A 19,633-nucleotide genomic window follows, 5' to 3' on the forward strand; every position below is an offset into this window, starting at 1 on the left:
GTTGGTGGCGGTTGAAACTAGGTTGCAATTGGCCAGTGAGCCAAGTCCCAGAACACGCACACAGCACACTGTGATGTGCAATCCCAATAGACAGTAACACACAGAAAGGGACGGTAAAGAGACAGAGAGGACCGCCCACCAATGTGATGGCCCAACAGAATTTGTCCCATACACCCAATGGCCAGTCCGACCCTGTCAGTAGGAGCCAAATCGACTTGAGGCTGAATCCTACAGACAGGACAGGAAGTTGGAAAGTTTTGAGAGACAGAAAGAGAGATGGACTAACACAATATCGGTTTTGTTTTTTCAACAAATTTGCTGACAAGAGAAAACATTTTTAAAAATAAATAAATAAATGTCAGACATTATACATTTAAATACAATGAAAGAAATATTAAATGATTGACCATCTTATGCACAATGCCATCACAACATTGGAGGTTCCCTCCTTCTGCCTCAGTCTCAAATATCATCTTTGACAGTAATCCAATTTCATTAACATGAAGACATTGATACAGTAGTTGGTTCATAGCAAGAGTTTGAAAGCTCAGTCCCTTTGTCTCCTGTTGCAGTGGAGCATTCACAATTTTGTTAGGCTTCTCCCTCTATTATATTATACACTTCAAATGAAAATATTCTTATATATATATCCACTATATATTTACTCTTAAAGCATTTTAAATGTCCTCATGCACCTTGAACATGTCTCAGTTGATAATCACTTTAACAATATAAACAAGACCACATGAGTACCAAGTGTTCTTAGTACTCATGTACTAAGAACACCATTTTACAAATCTATGGCCACTAAATAAATGATTGGGTTATGTTACTGTATACCATTTATCAGGAGTGGTGCAGTATGTACTGTAGACAAACATTTTGTTGTATATACTATTATGTGCAGATAAATTTGAAAATTAATCATGGAACCCCAACAATCTGGTGCCATATTAAGTTAAAAAAAAATGAAAATTGAAAATTTTATTAGATGCCTTTCTGATGGTAATTTTCATATGTATGTGCATACAATTAAGATACAGCATGGAACACAGTTGTTTCTGTGTTTCTATTCATTAAATCAAACAACAAACCAAACATGGGATCTGTTCCTCCATAGATGACTACCATAAATGTATTTAGTTGCCTTTTTACCAAAGTACTGAAGAAAACACACTCACTACTTGGCTTTTAGGTACACTTAGGTACAGTGCTAAAGTCCTCACTGATATCTTGGCTTTTAGCACTCCAAAGTGTCAAAACATCCCATTTTAGGTGACAAAGCATTATCACACATCTAATCTCTTTGGCTACATGGGTAGGGGTGACTAAGAGCATCATTTTGACTGACAGCAGGACACTCCTGCTAAATGCTTGTATATCCAACTTACAGCTGCACTGCTATTCTGAGACAACCATCACCCTTGACAGATTTGAATGTGCATTAGAGTACACTGATCTAAACATCAATCTCTAATGCAAAAGCATTTAGTTTTCTACTCATACTAAATCCATCATTATCATCCTGCACTTATGCATAATCATTATATATCCAGGAAACCAGCCATTATATTCTCCAACAATTTTGGTCCCAGTGGGCAATGTTGGTCTTGAAATAGGCTCCTCCTGACTCTCCAGTCTCTTGAGGATGTCAGATGTGTCTAACACACTTCTCTGATGTATAAACCAAATACAGTAGGTCTTAAACTGTAAGCTGTTTGGGACACTGTACTTTACTGCACTATACATTTTTGCCGCACTGACCTCTTCCCTATTGTATTAAAAGGTCCTCCACAACCAGCAGCCTCTATATCAGACAGCCATGTCAGAACTGTCGTGGTCTATTCAATTCAATGGCTGGGGGGAAAAAAAGCAAGAGTGGAGGATCAATTTTCAAAGTACAACCTTTTTGACAAAAATATTTTCCCACACTGGCCTCACTACCTTCTTTTTGCTAGTTATGTCAACACATACTGTATGTGGCTTTTCACATCTTGCCAGCCAGGAAGAAGCTTTTGTAAAAAATTTAGAGTCAGATTTTGAATTAATCTTGGACCCATTACTTCAGAAGGCAGCAGCAGACTACTTTAACAGATCTTACTTTCCATTTCTAAAATGAATTGATTGCTTTTTTAGTCTATGGATGGCAAAGTTAATCGGTTGGACAAATGATCCGTCACCACTTTGGTCCAGGCTAAAATATCTCAGATATCCCAACTATTAAATGGATTGCCATGAAATTTCGTACAGACAGTCATTGTCCACGGGGGCAGCTGTCTCCTATAAATGACGTTTATATACTACTAAACTTTTTTCCCCATTACGTTGTGGTGACAAACAGAATCACAGGGGGGATTATATTATGCACTTTGGGTAAGGTTAGGGAAAGATTGCGGTTTCAGTAATATGTTAATGAACATGTTGTGTCTGCAGTCACTGCAGACACAACTGATCACGATCTTTCTCTAACCTTAACCAGGTGCTGCCAGTGCTCAGCACAGTCTCAGCCAGTAGCATGGCCACAGACTTAAGAGTGGATGACAGGCAGATCCTGGTCTGATCTTTTCTTCTAAATCCACTGTTTGAGCAAAGTCTCAAGGGAGAGAAGGCTTTTTGTCCTAAGCCAGTTACGTTTTAAATGCATAAGAATGTCATGAGTATTTTACACACACAACACAGAATATCTTTGTAAAGAACATGATTTTCCACAAAACCTTATGTAATTTCAGGAGTAGTTCAACTGATTGTGTACAGTGCACCAGTCACCTAATTCCCTGCAATGACTGATCGAACCTAAAAAAAAAAAAAAACACTTGGAGCTTGCATTCTTCTCCTTTATCTTATTCTTAACCAAAACGTAAAACAAAGCTAACAAATAATCAGAATACTATGTGCATTTTCCTCTGTCAGGTTAGCCTTGTTTATAAATACACCACCAGGGTATGAAAGCCACTGACTGACACTCTTGATGGAGATGTCATATGAGCTGGCAGCAGTGAAAGGCCCCTGAGTGTAAAAGCTGTTCACTGTGTTCAGTGAAAACCCTGCTTTGTGCTGAATCAAAAAGCCCTTGCTGGTTTTCCTATTCTCCTCTGGCTGCCTATCTCTGTGACAGCAGTTCCAGGAGCCAGATCCTTGCCACCACTGCACCTCCCAACCCCCCCCCCCCCCCCATTTCTGTCCATTAGCAATCCAGAGGGGGAGGTTTTGCTGAAAACAAATAACAACAAACAAAAGACCAAAGTGGGGCGAGGAATGCGGAAGGGGGTGCAGAGGGAGAACTTCTGTGTGAAATAATTGCAAGGAACAATTTCAAACAGATGTCTGTTTGGACTTGGCCCTGGGCTCGTGTCCCCGTTAAATATAGTGATTTGATTGGAAAACAAGCAGTGTGAGATGGGCTGTTGGCCAGCCGCACCATTCGGGGGCTCTCTAATGACCCCCGAGGGTTGAGGGGTCATCGGAGTAAAAGCAGATCAGAGAGGATGTGGGGCCGGCGGCCAAGACAGGGCCCATAAATCTAGCCCATTCTCAGAGGAAGCTATCTTTTTTCACTTCACCATCAGAATTAAAATACAATCACAATCGTAACATTGTGCTCCTATCAGTGTGCAAAGGTCATAATTCAAAGCTTCTAGACATAGTTGGGAGGATGGGTTGGGTGGTAGTGAACTTTTGGGAGGAAGGCCAACAGGGTCGTGTATTTTGGGCTTGATGAGAACTGCTGCTCGGGGGTTGTGGGAAAATGTCCTATAGATCCATGTATTAAAATCTCTAATCACTATGATTTAGCTGAAAACGCTTGAGATTATTCATAAGACCAAGTGTGGTTCGCTGTTGTCTGCTATTCTGAAATTTACAAAAATTATGTCCCATCTGTTAAGTCCAGTTTATGATGACTGCAATAATGTATCATGAATGGGATGCATTATTGTAGTGGGAACAGCGCTTGTGAAGGCTTAATCTCTGATGGCATAGCTGACTGTGAGTTTTTCTTCCAATTTTCAGCCAGCTCAGTTTTTCACAGATGTGGTCATGTAGGATGGACAGCTGCATTTTATGACAGAATGGTGCAAGATGATGAGGATCATTTTCTTCCCCACTGACCACTGAAGGAACACATGCTTTTCACTTCATCAAATATAATAACCCCATCAGGCTGCCAAAGAAAGAGAAAAAGACTAAAGAGATTTTTTTTTTTTTCCCACAACAAAGGGCTTAGTTGGACTGGACTGAGCTGAGATCACTGTTGCACAGCTCTGGTACGCTCTCTACAGGGTAGGAAGAAGTATGTCAAAATCACTCTGACACACATAGACCAAAGCTTGTACATGCAAAGTTTTTAAGTATGAGAAATTCCATAACTATTTCAGAAAATAATAATGAAATAATTCTCTCAAGTTTGTTCTTAAATTCAACCACACCATATGAATAATAAGAAGAAGTTGGTAGTACTGTCTGGCTTTGTCAACCATTCTGAAAATTGAATAAATTGCCCAGAACAGATTTTGCAGCATATTTAAATATTAAATTCAATAATGATGGGAAAAGTACTGTTTTATGATTATTACCTTTACATAAAAAATGGGTAAGAATAACTCCTGAAGATTTGACCCTTCTTTCATGTAGGTATAAAGCCGCCAATATTTTTGTTATTGTCAACAAATCCCATGATATAACTATGTGTTAGCCTTTCTCTCAACTTTTCAGCTAGTGCAATACTGCATTTGTTAGGGACTATATTCAGCTGCGGATTAACACACACTTGATGCGCTAGTGAGTCTTTATGTGATCAGGAGTGTGTACGTGGGATTAACTCAAAATGAACCACAGTGTGTATTCATAGTAATGAAGGAACATGTCATCCAGTTACAGTTTGTGGACAAAAGTTTAGCTCTATGGCACAGAGGAATAGCATAAATCAGGCATTGGACATTTTTTACAAGGATCAGTTGTTTGTTCATATTGATCTTATTTTAAGTATTGTATATTGTATATATCTGTTGACAGTGAGAAAATATAAATATCACCAGCTTTATTTCTTAAATTATTGCTACTGAATTACATTGAAAAGTGTAATCTTTTACTACCCCTCCTATGGAACTGAAAAATACTAAGATGCCAACCTGTAATATTATAGCACAAAAATTTCAATGTAATTTGCAAACTGACTGGATTTTTACTGGAACTTCAACTTTTTGCTTTAACATATCTTCCGATCAAAATGTACCTTCTGGCGAAACACAGCAAGATGACTAACTAACATACTGTACTTGCTTTTACTTTCCAAACCATATGGAAGGAGGAAGATGGAGTACTTCTGTTCTCCAACAGGTATAAGCAGGTGCAATGTTTCACTCTGTCATTTCAGGACCTTGTTGACCCTCTTTGCCAAAAATGCAAGTTTCACTCTTGTAAGGGTGGCAGCAAACCCCAGTGAAATAGCACTGGCATACCATTAGACATCTAAATGCATCTCTGTGTTTCATTTCTCACTGACCAACGACAATCACTAAATGTCTAACAGATGACAGTAATGGAAAGTAACAATTTCATATACTTGTATGCACTTCAGGTTAACTTTCTTTGAGTACTGAAAGGGACATGTCTTCTCCTGAATCTAAACCTACGTCTGGTTCACAGAGCTCCTTTTCACTACAATATGCTATAGAAAGGACACACTTACTACCAGAATGGCTTTTTGACCCCCAAAAGATGACCACCTGGAGATTGCTTTCAGCCATATGTTGCAGTACCACAGATACTTAGGACGTCCGATTCAGCCCACCTTGACTGAAAAGGCAGAAAGACAGCAACACTGCATACTAATGACCAAATTAGCTTGTTTTTGACATTTTGTGAACCGACGTACTGGGGACTTCACAGAAGAAATGTCATGGAGACATTTGCTGCCTTGTGCTATCTCCTTAGGTTGAGAACCTGCACTCGGAAGACCCAGAAAGCAAAATAAATATTCAGTAACAGTTACTACACCTCACTTATTATCATGACCCATATGGTAACAAAGCATCTGTAGCACCTCTACAGGAGTTTGTGTGTTTGTGTGTGCAAGTCTGTATAGCATAGAAATAGTTCAATGGAAAAGAGAAAAAGAGGGCAGCATTGCCCTGTTGACCATGCAAGCCTCAGATGACACCACAAGTCAGACTGTCCATCATCCAGGGAGGAGGGAGTTCTTCTGTGTGGTGACCCAGTGACTGTCTATTTCCTGCCACAGAGACGCACCATTCTCCTCCACCCTCGACTTCTCTTGCAACTGTCTGTCTTTTGCTATTATGCACCTAAAATGAGGAGATCCTAAAATGCATTAGCAACCTATGTATGGCTGTTAAGCCTTAGGTCTGTATACATTTTGGTTTTCAGGATATCAACCTATAATGCTTTAGAATAATCATGTACTGTATGTTTAAATATGTTAAACTCAGTTTTCCTATTATTTTCACTTTTAATGCAGTGGTACATTCTGTATGATTAGTCAATTGGATTTGTGACATGAATTCAGGTTTGCTTTAACATGATTTTTCTGAAATGTAACCAGCTATTACCAGCTTGTTTGTTGCCCTTGGACGCTGGAGTACAAAACACAATTCAATATTGTATCTCTTAAATTGTATTTTGGGCAACAACAGACTCTGTTGTACAAATAACCCAAGGGTTTTATCATTTCTGAACCTCTGGCGCCCCCTTGTGTGTGATACAGAACACAATGAACCACTGCACTTATTCCAAATGCGTGTATACTTGATGTGTGTTTCTTTATTTTATTTTCTATAATTATATTACCGACTATGACATGCAAACAAAATGAAACACTATAGTACAATGGACCGTGAATACTCATTTTTAGGATAATGGCATGTTTTGGAAAGCATGGGAAACAGGCGAGCAGGTGGCTCTGAGAACAGAAAGAAAGTTTAGGGACATCTGGTGGGCAGATGGAGAATGGCAGGACTTAGAACAGTTTGGACTAAATCACTTCAGCTTGTGTGCATGCTGCAGTAATTTTTAAATAACTCCTTACATAGTAATGTTGCAGTACATCTTTATTAGAAAGTAAAGGTATTGCAACACTCAATGTTCATCTCTGTTTTTCATGGAATGCAAAAAAAATGCTGTTTGAACAAAATCAACAATGTAATACATAATGACAAAAGATAAAAGCTATAGTATTTCAAACAGATAAGTTCATGAATCAACACTAAAAAATTATAATATTCAACATTTAGAAATAGAAGTACATGAGACATAACATTTAGGATAAAAGATACTATACTGTAAAATATTGCAAATTTTCGCATAGATGTTAAAGTACACCATTTTCATTCAAAAGTAAATTTATTATAATATTTATGATGCAGGTTATTTAATTTCGTGGAACAATGTAAAATGGCTCCATAACACATTTAATCAGTTAATGTAGAGCATGTCAAAAGATAATAATTGAACTTCTTATCAAATGTTAGATAAGTTCATCACGGAAAGCACAACATTTTCATTTTCATTTTCAAAAATGACCTATATTTACAGTAACTTGTGAGCTATATTAAAAAATTTTAATAGAATACATTTTTTAAGAGGTTTGATTTACGCATACACAAAAAATGCAACAAAGCATCGCAATTAAGTTACAACCAACTCAATCACTTTATAAGTACACAAGGCTGAATAAAACTGATAGATCCAGAATGACTAGCTAAAAATACTAATCAATACAAATACAAATACAAATGGGATAGGGTGTTTTTAAGGTTTACTTAATGTCAAGTGAAAGAGGGCCTTTCATCGAGAAACCTGTAAAGAATGACACTTTTGACCCCTCAGCATGCCCACTAAGCTGACTTCTAAACACTGGAGTGACTCCGACCTTCAGATCTGGGATACAAGACTCTGCCAGTATCAAGTCGTTCTTCACCTCGCCTGTCACCCTGCAAAGCAGCTCCTCCACCTTCTTCTCTTCCCATATTTTACCATTTTCCCACATGGAGGCAAACTGTTCCTGCCCGGCATTGATGCATCTTTTGATTTTCCCAAGGGGTACCAGTCGTTCGTAACCCTGCTTCTTCCCCAAGAAGAAATGGACAATGGGCGTCTTGCCATCGTACACTTCCTTCATCACCGTATGATAAGAGGTTTTCATCTGTGAGATGTGCTTTCCCAGACTTCTTCATTCTGGACAGTCCTGCTGTGGCCACAACAGCAAAACTGCGATGAAGCGCATTCACTTAATCGAATTTGCTCACACAGATCGTGGCAAAGGAAATTAAATTTCTGGTTTGTAGTTTCTGGTATGGCCAAAGGTATTACGATTCTAGTTTGATACAACTCAATAAGAGGCGGACATAAATGAAGTTAATTTTCTCCTTCACAGTTGGATTATCATCACAAACAAAATTATACTGTCTGGCAATCTTCTCAATCATTTCAGCTGAGCTGTCATGTGAGAGATAATTCAGAATCCCAGAGAAGGGATCAGCTTTTTGCATCTCCAGGGACTGTCTTACCTTGTGTGGTTTCAGCATGGCATGCATCATGGAATCTGTCTTGCAGTAAAGCTTGGCACTCTGTTTGAAACATCTGAAAAGCTGTTTTTGGGCTACTTGTTCACGATTGTCTTTCATTCCAAATCTGGAGCCCAGGTTCACATAAAAATTGTCAAGGAAGTCAAAGTTAAACTTAATTCTGTCTTTGAGGTTGTAAAGTACATCCTCAAACTGTCTGAGAATGACATAGTAGGGTCTGTGTTTGTAGTGCCATTGATCATATCTCTGAACATCCTGAAAGAACCTGACTCGTTATGTCATGGCAGACATTCTCCCTCCAAAATATGGGGGTGTTTACCAGCACTTCAATGACAAGTAGTCCAACCTGAACTTCTCTCAGGCCCCCTGATATATTGAAAGGACAGTGTTCTGTCTTGATTTTGAATCGCTGAATTGACTCATCCTTTGCAAGGCTCTGTGTTTCCTTGAATGTATCTATTGCTGACTGAGCCATTTTCAGAAACAAGTGTGATTTCTCTAAAGAGAGGTATGCACCGGTTATCATCTGACTTAATCTAGAGCCTTGAGTACTGCTTTTGATCACACTGAGGTGTTTCTCTTCAGCTTTTTTTTGGAGTTTTGACCGTAGTTCCATACTGTCAACAAACTTGTTGTGCTCCTCCATAGGTTTGGCAGACATGGTTGGTGCAAGGAGTTCCCTGCTGCTAGTTACCTTCTGCTTTTTTCTTGTTTTTATGTGTGTCCATGTTTAAATTGTTGTAGATGTTTTCCTCACAAATTGTAGAGACAGGAACTATGTCAACTTCTATCATATATTTGTGAGATGATGTCATATTCTTATTGAGAACCCCAAAAAATCGCGGAGGTTTGATGCCAATTTGTGTTTGTACTCAAAACAATGATTGACGGCAGATTTTAATGTATTTGCATAAAAATGTATAGTGCCATTGGTGAGGCTATTCATTCATGCAGCTGCAAAGCAAATGGCCTCATATGTGAACTTACTCATTTTAGTTTCATCTGTTGTATTGATAAATTCTTTAGACTCATGAGAGGGTTCAATCAAGTCTGAGGCACCTGATTCTGTAATATCAAGAATACTGCTCTTCATGTATCTATATGTATCATGGTACCTACAAAACGGATAAGGCTTGCATGGTCTTCCAGGCTGATTTGTAGAGCTTGTTGGCCCCTCTTTCTTTAATTTCACTTCCTCAACTCTGGCATGAATGATAAGTTTTGCTGGTCCAAAAGTCACACCCATTTTGTTTAAGTCTTTTATATCTAAAAGCAAAAGACTTTTTTACGCCCACTAATGTCCTGCTGAAAAAATATTCTTTCAACAGCGTCATCCACACCATCCAACTTGAGAGCCCATTCTCTCACTTGTCGTTTAATCCTTGATGTCATTTGACAGATCCTTCTGACTCTAAAAAAGAAAGTGCTGTTAGTTTAATTTTCAACTAATATTACTGCATACTTAATTATTTATTGATAATTAGATATTGATATTTAGCATTGAATAATTAGTTGTGTTAATGCATAATGCATAATCTTTAAGTACATTTGGAACTAGTGTAAAACCTCTTTTATAGTAGCTGACAGTTCAATGGTTTCAGAGCATCTTACCCTAAAATGCTGATTATGTTAACTATTATTTACCTTCATTTTTCCTCGTTGCGTTGCTTTCTTCTTCACAATCGTAACCACTTCACTTAATGCTAGAAAAATAATTTAAAATGTTAAATTGACAATAGATGACTAGACACTGAACTGGTAACAACATAAAATGTCATGGATTTCAGCCTTACCTTCATTTTTCCAGGTCACCCATGATATATATGGCTCACTTTTCACAAATCTTGACCATTAATGCTGCAAAAGAAAGTATAAATATTAACTAATTGATGTACAAAACATATGTCTGACCATATTTAGGCCTTGGTATTGAACCTCAATACTTTGACCACCGAAACTGTCTGTAGCTCTGAGATTCAAGAACTCACCAAATTGCTATAGACCTTTGTCGTTTATCATTTTGACCTGTCAGTCACAAATGTAAATAACATTAGCAATGATTCCATTCTATTGACGAGATGTGCTAGGTCCAGAGTCATGGTACTGAGCGTGCTAGCTTACCGACAGAGCTTTCTGTCATTTGTCAATTTATGTCAAATATTAGCCTGCCTAAAGGAGATGCCAAGGGAGTGAGAGTGGAGGCAAGTGACATGCTGCTGCAAATGGAACTCTTCTTGTGGAAAACCATGATGGACTGATAACCCTAATTTCTGAATTATTTTGGTTTAGTTTCTATTTATTAACCTAAATGAACTGAAGCCATTGTCGAGCTCCTTGCATGACATGAGAAGAGCACTGGAGCAGACTTGAACAAGCTGGCCTGACCTCATGGTCAAGTACTGTTGATGTTAGCTCAAGGGACACATGACCAGTCGGGGCCTGGGTTTACCAGAGTGTTGAAATGTGTTAGGGAAATGAATTATGTTAATAGCACTCCTGAACCATGAATTTATGTTCTTAGTACCCCTGAACTTGTACTTCTGAATTGTGTGTGTTAATCTATCAAAGATATGTAAAGGTCGTCAGACTGCAGTGTGATGCACAGTGCCTTAAATGGTGGATGAAGAGGAGATTGACCCTGGTCATTCTGCCAGGCTGATGGTTGATGTCTGCCCTGAAGTGTTTTGGGTCATTCCCCGTCACAGTGGGAGACCTGTGCATGCAACTGATGTAGGAGATGAAGCTCCTATGAAAGAGCATCCATACTGGTTTCCACAACATGAGAGAAAAAAGTAATTCATAAGGAGTTAGAGTAGATGCTCCAAAGTGGAGTTAGTGAACCTACTGATATTCCTATGAGTTCACCTGTTGTGTCTTTAGGAAGATGAACAATGTGAAAAAGGTGGATGCTTTTACCATTTCTCCTTAACATTGTGATCGGGATTAATCTCCTTAAAGGGTTTTTTAAAGTATCAATAATTGAAAGAGCTAGGGAGATCGAAACCTTGATGGTCTTTTAAATCGAAATTTGGTGTGACCACCCTTTGCCTTTAAAGCAGTACCAATACCCTTAATCCTGAGCTTCTCTCCATCTCCTCCCCTCCTGCCAAACCTGAAGAAGCTTTCTGACCCACCCTTTCATTTCCTCATTCATACATTCAATATCAAAGTGCATATCTAAGCGCCTTCATTTGCAGAAGGTTATGTCGCTGAAGCTCAATATCAAAATCTCAATTGGATAGTATTAGTATTAGTATTAGTATTAGTATTAGTATTAGTATTAGTATTAGTATTAGTATTAGTATTAGTATTAGTATTAGTCTGTTACCCAAGGACTATCTTTAGCTACTAATGCTACTGCTTTTAGGATCAGTCATCACTGTGAGGACAGAAAGAGGAATCTCACATTCAAATATGTTTTTGAATGTTTTTTTTTTAAAGTGCTAAGCTTTATACACATAGTAAGACACTGATCAATGAACAATCATTTCTCATGTTATTGGAACATTCCTATCATAGTTACCATATCATATTGGATATTATGTGAATATTTCTGAGTAAGGATGATTGTCATGCAGCTGATGAAACTTAGCATTTTAAAATTGGACTAAATGTAGTTCAAAAGTGAGTTTTTGAATATAGGCTACATACAGTTGTAACTTGTTTTAACAACATTTAGGTTAATATGTTTTAATTTACCACATGTTTAAATATAACAGTACAAAATATATACATTATGCTGTTGAGCAAGATTTTTTGATTGTAAAACAAGATCTGTAAAAATGTATGCTCATTTCCAACCAAGACGCTTTTTCAACTGCAAATCCCCAAAATTATTAGGCTATTACTGGGTCGGCATACAGGTTATTGTCATAGGTGTGTAAATGAACTTATGGCTCATCTGTTTGAATTTATCGTCTGCTGCCACTTTCTCAAAATTAGATTAAAGCGGAATACATATATTTAAAAAAATTATGTAACAAACAGTAGGAGGCCAGCTTTGTCATCCATTAAGGAAATAAATGTCTGCTAAATAATTAATTAATGGACAATGCAGAATAAAACCCCTTGCATTTTACACAGAGTGAACATACTCAGAGCTGACAGAAGTAACCCTGATCAGCTGTTATGGACTTTCCCATCTCAAGCTTAGTCAACTCAGAGTCCAGGGTTAACTTTAGAGTTTGTTAAACCTGCTTTCTGAAATAGGCCCCTGTTTTCTTAGGGTATATTTCATAACATTTTGGAAAATTACATTGGCCAAATTCACTATTACTATGCTCAAGTTATCGTCACTTTTACCAACTGCTTCCAGCAACATTCACATCATTTGTTTTATTCACCTTTTGCATAATTTCCCTGCCAGGCTCTGGTTCTACATTCATATATTCATTCACTGTAGCATCATTGAATGTGTAGTTAGCACTTTGTTGTGTTAATGTTGTGTCGTGTGTTGTCAGTAGTGTTTGTAATAAATGTTTTACGTATTAAGTGGTTGCCTATGTTTTGCTTAACTTGCTTTCTGTCATTTTACACATCCGATTCTTTGTTGCTTCAAGTTAAATCTTTCCTTAAGTTAATTTGTACATTGTATTCACTCTTGACTGATCACAGAGAGAGTATTAGTTTTATTATGCTGGCTCTGAGACTATATCACTGGATGAATAATTAAAGAGGTTCAGTGTAATAATTGTGACTAATGCCATATCTCCTGTGTTTTGTATTTTATATCTTGTAGTTTGAGTTTTGTGTTTTGTACTTAAATTTATGCATAAATTGTTGAGTTCTGTGTTTTATGCTATCCCAGTTATATTGTACTGTGGAGTTTTATATATCTCAAAGGCCCACCTACAGATGGGCATTGCAAACTAGCTTAGGTTATAAATACTGTGGTAAGTGGCAGTGGTTCAATCTATATGTGCACCACCAGCATTGCTTAAAGCTAAATTTTTGTCACACAGTACTCAAGGGAATTTGTAACACTATTTAAGGTTGTATATGCTTCCATTTATACAGTTGGCAGTTCATTTGATGACATGTAAAAGCAAAGTAGGCGGAAGTCGAAAGAATTTGTCTTGTGGGATTTGAGAGTGCAGAATATGGCTATTTTCTGGAGCCAGTATGTACCAGTCCACACCCGGTACATCATGACCTGGCAGAAGTACCAGCAAAAAGTGTTTATTCATTTTTGGCCAGCACTAGTTTGCAATAATAATTGTCTTGCCAAACAAAATAAACATAAACATGGTAAAATGTTTTGGCTCAGATCTAGGGGATTTACTGTATTGGTCCAATTATAAGACAATTTTTTTCTTCTGAAAATTATGTTTGAAAATGTGGGGTTTGTCTTATATTTGAGGACTAGAAAATAATGTGTTCGTAACATCATTTATTCTTTTGGAATAGAGAGTGTACCAGTGTAACTTTGTTTAATCTTTACAAAGCTTGTTGCATTATGGGTTGTTTGTAGCCTTAGTGTTGTTAGGCTAGCAAGCATTTTCAAGTCTGTTTATAGTGAGTCTTGCAGTCAGTCATAAATTCATGAAAACTAACAGCAAGTTCTTAGCATCTGCCTCCGACCTTTATTGCAGAAATGAAACAGGGAGAAAATCGGTTACAAAGTCAAGATTAATGGCTAACATGGATAATGAACTCAAAAAGCAAGTCTGAAAAATGCTAATGCTGTCAGTGAAAATGATTTTGACCACTTCCAACAGCCTGAGAGACTGAGACTATGTGACTGATTACCGTACTTCATGTGTCACTTGTATGAGAAAAGGCTCCAGTGATGAGGACTGTCTTCTCCTTGCATTAGTGGTATCTCTGGGAAACTAGTGTTGTGTCATTCACGAACGATTAGTTCAAATACAGAATCTTTTTGGTGAACAAACTGAACGGAATTACGTCTTGAAATGATCCGTTCATTTCTCAGTTCAGCTGAGCTTTCAGTCAGTTGCGGCGAACGTGGAGAGATACACTCACTCACTGAGTGAGTGATTTAAGTTATTTGTTCAGAGAGATAGACTCACATGGAGTCCATTCCTTCTCAAAGCTAACGGCTAATGTAGCAGGAGTTAGCACAAGATGATCAATGGCCAAACTTCTCACGTGGTTACATTGACAAAGCCAAATGAACACAAAACGCACACCTGCAAGTTTCCCATTGTTTTAACAAACTTCCCCAATTTACACAAACATAAAATGGCTGGCCCATATGAGAGGAGAGTGTATAGACTCACCGGTGCTGCTGCAGCTGAGATGAGAGGAAAAGACTTGAGGGAATGGTGCATGTTCAGAGATCCATCCACTGAATGTACTACACAGTGAATGTGAGCCCTGAGTGATAGTCAGTGGCTCGAACTGTCGGAATCATGCCCAGTAAGTTCAAGAGTAATGCCTAACTGTACATCAATAAAAAGCGTAAAAGTCTTTCAAGACTAGCTTTCATGACCAATACTCAGAGCTGACAGAAGTAACCCTGATCAGCTGTTATGGACTTTCCCATCTCAAGCTTAGTCAACTCAGAGTCCAGGGTTAACTTTAGAGTTTGTTAAACCTGCTTTCTGAAATAGGCCCCTGTTTTCTTAGGGTATATTTCATAACATTTTGGAAAATTACATTGGCCAAATTCACTATTACTATGCTCAAGTTATCGTCACTTTTACCAACTGCTTCCAGCAACATTCACATCATTTGTTTTATTCACCTTTTGCATAATTTCCCTGCCAGGCTCTGGTTCTACATTCATATATTCATTCACTGTAGCATCATTGAATGTGTAGTTAGCACTTTGTTGTGTTAATGTTGTGTCGTGTGTTGTCAGTAGTGTTTGTAATAAATGTTTTACGTATTAAGTGGTTGCCTATGTTTTGCTTAACTTGCTTTCTGTCACTTTACACATCCGATTCTTTGTTGCTTCAAGTTAAATCTTTCCTTAAGTTAATTTGTACATTGTATTCACTCTTGACTGATCATAGAGAGAGTATTAGTTTTATTATGCTGGCTCTGAGACTATATCACTGGATGAATAATTAAAGAGGTTCAGTGTAATAATTGTGACTAATGCCATATCTCCTGTGTTTTGTATTTTATATCTTGTAGTTTGAGTTTTGTGTTTTGTACTTAAATTTATGCATAAATTGTTGAGTTCTGTGTTTTATGCTATCCCAGTTATATTGTACTGTTGAGTTTTATATATCTCAAAGGCCCACCTACAGATGGGCATTGCAAACTAGCTTAGGTTATAAATACTGTGGTAAGTGGCAGTGGTTCAATCTATATGTGCACCACCAGCATTGCTTAAAGCTAAATTTTTGTCACACAGTACTCAAGGGAATTTGTAACACTATTCAAGGTTGTATATGCTTCCATTTATACAGTTGGCAGTTCATTTGATGACATGTAAAAGCAGAGTAGGCGGAAGTCGAAAGAATTTGTCTTGTGGGATTTGAGAGTGCAGCATATGGCTATTTTCTGGAGCCAGTATGTACCAGTCCACACCCGGTACATCATGACCTGGCAGAAGTACCAGCAAAAAGTGTTTATTCATTTTTGGCCAGCACTAGTTTGCAATAATAATTGTCTTGCCAAACAAAATAAACATAAACATGGTACAATGTTTTGGCTCAGATCTAGGGGATTTACTGTATTGGTCCAATTATAAGACAATGTTTTTCTTCTGAAAATTATGTTTGAAAATGTGGGGTTTGTCTTATATTTGAGGACTAGAAAATAATGTGTTCGTAACATCATTTATTCTTTTGGAATAGAGAGTGTACCAGTGTAACTTTGTTTAATCTTTTACAAAGCTTGTTGCATTATGGGTTGTTTGTAGCCTTAGTGTTGTTAGGCTAGCAAGCATTTTCAAGTCTGTTTATAGTGAGTCTTGCAGTCAGTCATAAATTCATGAAAACTAACAGCAAGTTCTTAGCATCTGCCTCCCGACCTTTATTGCAGAAATGAAACAGGGAGAAAATCTGTTACAAAGTCAAGATTAATGGCTAACATGGATAATGAACTCAAAAAGCAAGTCTGAAAAATGCTAATGCTGTCAGTGAAAATGATTTTGACCACTTCCAACAGCCTGAGAGACTGAGACTATGTGACTGATTACCGTACTTCATGTTTCACTTGTATGAGAGAAAAGGCTCCAGTGATGAGGACTGTCTTCTCCTTGCATTAGTGGTATCTCTGGGAAACTAGTGTTGTGTCATTCACGAACGATTAGTTCAAATACAGAATCTTTTTGGTGAACAAACTGAACGGAATTACTTCTTGAAATGATCCGTTCATTTCTCAGTTCAGCTGAGCTTTCAGTCAGTTGCGAGCGAACGTGGAGAGATACACTCACTCACTGAGTGAGTGATTTAAGTTATTTGTTCAGAGAGATAGACTCACATGGAGTCCATTCCCTTCTCCAAGCTAACGGCTAATGTAGCCGGGAGTTAGCACAAGATGATCAATGGCCAAACTTCTCACGTGGTTACATTGACAAAGCCAAATGAACACAAAACGCACACCTGCAAGTTTCCCATTGTTTTAACAAACTTCCCCAATTTACACAAACATAAAATGGCTGGCCCATATGAGAGGAGAGTGTATAGACTCACCGGTGCTGCTGCAGCTGAGATGAGAGGAAAAGACTTGAGGGAATGGTGCATGTTCAGAGATCCATCCACTGAATGTACTACACAGTGAATGTGAGCCCTGAGTGATAGTCAGTGGCTCGAACTGTCGGAATCATGCCCAGTAAGTTCAAGAGTAATGCCTAACTGTACATCAATAAAAAGACGTAAAAGTCTTTCAAAACTAGCTTTCATGACCAATAATCAGTGCGGACACTTTTAACATATCAAGAATCATAACCAGAGTTTGGCATGTTTGTCAAAGTGTCAGCAATTCTGGTTTCAGAAGCTGGGGATCATGAGGAATATACACTGTTTGGCTATGTTTCTGTTCAGTGAGTGGGACTATGCAGTCAGAGCTCTGGTCAAGCACTAACCACTCATTGAACAAATTGTTTGAAGAAATCTTTTTAATGAACTTGTTCTAGTGATCTGGGACGCTGAAAAGAACTGCTTTGCACATCACTAAGGGATACTTTCCCAACAGGACAAGCGCTTAAGTGTTTCCTGTCATCAGAGATGTTGGAAAAGCAGTGTCATCTTATAATCAGGGTCATCCCCTTACTACTGAACATTGTTGCTCTATCAACCACTAGGAGGCCACAATATGTCTCAATGCCTTGGTTGGCACTCAAGAAAGGATGCAGGGCTTACCTGTTGCAAGTGAGCCAGGCTAGCTGTCCACTGTCCCTTCAGTTGTTTCTTTTAGTTTCACTCACTCGACCGTGTAGCTGGGGCAACTCCACTCGGGTCTGCTCTAATTGACAACCATGCATTGAGCTTGATTGTTTTCAGTTCTAGTTTATTAAACAGATGCAGATAGAAACTAAACCAAAATAGTTAAGGGAAGAGGGTTATCATTCATTGTACATAACAGTCTTAATATAAAGTTGTGCTTTGCATTCATCTGCAGGATGCTAGTGACATAAATTTATACAGTTAATTCAGAAAGTTTTCAGACCCCTTCTCCTTTTTGACATTTTGTCATGCATTTCTTGTTATGCATTTTGTTTGTTTTTTGTGTTCAGCCTTATACTAAATTCATTTTCCCTCATCAATCTAAACTCAATACCCCATAATGACAAGGCGAATAGAGGGACATACAAAGAGACACATACATACACATACATACAAACATCTAAAATACACTAAGCATACTAATGGATGCATGTTGCATGCACAAATTAAGACTTCTCTGACAAAATGCTGTGAACAAAGGAAAGGCGTTGAGGAGGGTCTTCTGGAAATGTTCCATTCAAACCCTTTTTTTCTGCCAGAAGCTATAGGCCCGCTTCAGATAGCTAAACTTTTTTCCTTTCATATGATTAATTTGCAGTCTGACTATATGATATATAATATTCTTGTTAAAGTTCAATTTTAACTCTGAGTCCAAGATTACACCAAGATTTCTGACATGGTTTGTGGTATGACAGTCGAGATGAGTGCTAATGTTCAGCCTTCCTTCTTTTTCATCAAAGAGTATTATTCCACTTCTGTCTGCATTTAGCAGGAAGTTCAGGCCCATCCATTCATTTATTTGTTTAATTCTCTTGCAGAGCGATACATTTGGATGTTGTCTTCAAAATTACAATGGTCGCTATTATTGTTTTGTCTAATTTGGCCTAATGGAAATATGTAAATGTTAAATAGAAGAGGACCAAGGACATGAAGGTCATTCACACTGTTTCAGAGATCAAAACTACATTAAATTGAGAGATGTTTTAAAGGGAGTTTGGAATGACACTCATATACTTGATCTTATTGATCCACTCATAAGTACAGAGCAGTGTTTTCTCTTCTTCAGATTCCAAAATGCATAATCATAGATAACCTACATACCAAAGTCTCCTTTTAGTGAATGAAAGATCCTGAAAACGTGAGGTGTGGTTACTTCAAAGATATTGTAATGAAATCTGATAATACATAAGTTACTGCATGAATATTTTATTGATATTATATCTATATTGTGATGATTGATACTGTACAGGAATGCAAACTATACTAAATTCACTGCAAAGTTACCAATCCCTGTCAAATTTCCTCCAAGGTGCTCACGAGATACATTAGGAATATTAGACAGAATTTGAAATTCTTTTATGTACTTTTATTTCAGTTAATCAGTACAGGAACGTAGGTTTGTGGTGTGCCTTCTGCAACCAAATGATCTTTACAGTTAGTGTAAAGACAGTTTTGTTCCATTCAACAGAGGGGCTTCATGTGCTGAATAGCATCACAATCATTTGTTACCTTTGGACAGAATCCATGCTAGCTATTTCTCCCTATTTTCAGTCTTTGTGCTAAGCTAACTGGCTATTGATATAAAGTTATTTTAATTGTTTATTATTTAAGCATTAATCAAGAAAAAATACTTTCAAGTCATATAAAGCTAAATTTATTCATATATTATATACACTGGCAGCCCGATATCAGTTGCTGGCCTCGCCCAAGGGGTGGTGGGCGGTGTTTGGG

At 37.7% G+C, this 19,633-nt stretch overlaps 1 pseudogene; it reads right to left on the reverse strand.

Moving 5' to 3' along the window:
• Nucleotides 1–7,771: 7,771 nt before the first annotated feature.
• LOC120801607 lies at nt 7,772–9,932 on the reverse strand (annotated as a pseudogene).
• Between the last annotated feature and the right edge of the window lie 9,701 nt (nt 9,933–19,633).

This window comes from Xiphias gladius, chromosome 16 (genome assembly GCF_016859285.1).
Source record: "Xiphias gladius isolate SHS-SW01 ecotype Sanya breed wild chromosome 16, ASM1685928v1, whole genome shotgun sequence".
In the NCBI taxonomy this organism is placed as follows: domain Eukaryota; kingdom Metazoa; phylum Chordata; class Actinopteri; order Istiophoriformes; family Xiphiidae; genus Xiphias; species Xiphias gladius.